This window comes from Limulus polyphemus, unplaced genomic scaffold (genome assembly GCF_000517525.1).
Source record: "Limulus polyphemus unplaced genomic scaffold, Limulus_polyphemus-2.1.2 Scaffold80, whole genome shotgun sequence".
Classification (NCBI taxonomy): Eukaryota; Metazoa; Arthropoda; class Merostomata; order Xiphosura; family Limulidae; genus Limulus; species Limulus polyphemus.
The window spans coordinates 563,526-565,816 of NW_013665690.1; positions in this window are offsets into that span (position 1 = coordinate 563,526).

A 2,291-nucleotide genomic window follows, 5' to 3' on the forward strand; every position below is an offset into this window, starting at 1 on the left:
AGTGGGATTGACCGTCACATTATAATGCCCCCACGGCTGAAAGGGTGAGCATGTTTGGTGTGATGAAGATTCGAACCCGCGACACGTTGATTGCGAGTCGAGCGCCTTAACCACCTGGCCATGCCGGGCCAAGTCACGACGTAACAAGTTAATTTTGGATTCCCCATCGTCACCTCATTATTAAAGCACACCATTGATGTTGCAAACGAAATTGTTTGGTAAACCGGTGGATGTTCTATGTATGACATTCAGCTTTCCACGGAATGAAAATATAACATAATACTGGGAAGAAGATTTTTATATAAGTTATTCCACGTTACATTATTACAGAAAAACTATAGAGTGTAGGAGACTTTTCCATGTTGATGTAAGCTTAAAAACCGAAATATTGTATATGTTAAATTATAATAAAATCAAACATTCTTTGCACGAATTTCTAATCAGTCTCGGTAATATAAGCACGATAGTAGAGATTTCTTTAGATAAAATCTCATATTCTAAAAGAGTAAATACTTCTTTCATACAAAAACTATACGTTATTTGTTTTATTCCCTTACTTTTGTTTTTTAATTACAGAATTCGCTCTGATAAGCACTCATCTGTTTGAGGCTCCCCGGTAGCCCAGCGGTAAGTCTGCAGGTTAACGACGCTAAAATCCGGGTTTCGACATTCGTGGTGGCCAGAGAACAGATAAGATAGCACATTGTGTAGCTTTGCCCTTAACAAAAACCAAGCCATACCATCTGTTTGAGTATATCAAGCGTCACTAGATGGCACTAACCGATAATCACGCTAAATATTTTTCAGTTGTCAAAAATATTATTATAATAATTGTTTGTTTGTTTTAATTATGCACAAAGCTACATAAGGGTGCTCTGCCCACCACGGGTATTGAAACCCGGTTTCTAGTGTTGTAAGTCTACAGACATCCCGCTGTGCCACTGGGGGGTTATTATTATAATATGCGTTACTTCCAAAGTAAATTACTCACCGAAAAATACTTGGTGTATCAAGACGTATATCAAAAGAGGAAAAACCCCTTTTGATTCGATTAAAGACATACTACACATGATATTTGATTTTGCCTTGTATTTTGTATTCATTAAAACCAATTAAATTGAATTTGCCTATCGAAGACAACGTACAATTATATTTTTGGATCAAAGTTACTTTAGAGAAACAGTATATTAATACATAACATAAGGATATAACAATGAATAACCGTATATTAACTAACCATCTAATTAAAGAAATAAAGATAAGTTACCTAACCATATAGTAAGAAATATCAGTATATTATCTAACCATATAGTGAGAAATATCGGTATATTACCTAACCATATTATGAAAAATATCGGTATTTTACCTAACCATATAGTGAGAAATATCGGTATATTACCTAATCATATAGTGAGAAATATCTATACCGATATTTCTCACTATATGGTTAGGTAATATACCGATATTTCTCACTATATGGTTAGATAATATACAGGTAATATACCGAGGTTTCTCACTATATGGTTAGGTAGAAAACATATAGTGAGAAATATCGGTATTTTACCTGACCATATAGTAAGAAATATCAGTATATTACCTAACCATATAGTGAGAAATATCGGTATATTATCTATCCATATAGTGATAAATATCAGTATATTATCTAACCATATAGTGAGAAATATCGGTATATTACCTAACCATATAAAGAAAAATATCGGTATATTACCTAACCATATAGTGAGAAACATCGGTATTTTACTTAACCATATAGTGATAAATATCAATATATTATCTAACCATATAGTGATAAATATCGGTATATTACCTAACCATATAAAGAAAAATATCGGTATATTACTTAACCATATAGTGAAAAACATCGGTATATTACCTAACCATATAGTGATAAATATCGGTATATTACCTAATCATATAGTGAGAAATATCGGTATATTATCTAACCATATTGTGAGAAATATCAGTATAATATCTAACCATATAGTGAGAAATATCGGTATATTACCAGCCCGTATAGTAAGAATAACATATTCTCTGACAGTTTATCATTAGTATAAACATGATGCATCTCTCCATTTCAAGTTAGATATTTCACAACTTTTAATTCTAAACATTACGAATACAAACCCTAGCACTTCTTGTGTGTTCATGTCAACATAACGTGAAATGACTGATCAACAAACAATAGAGAGGTTAGATACAAATTACATTACAAACATACATCTAGGAAAAGCTAACATAAACATTAAATTGGGAAAAGTATGCAAAAT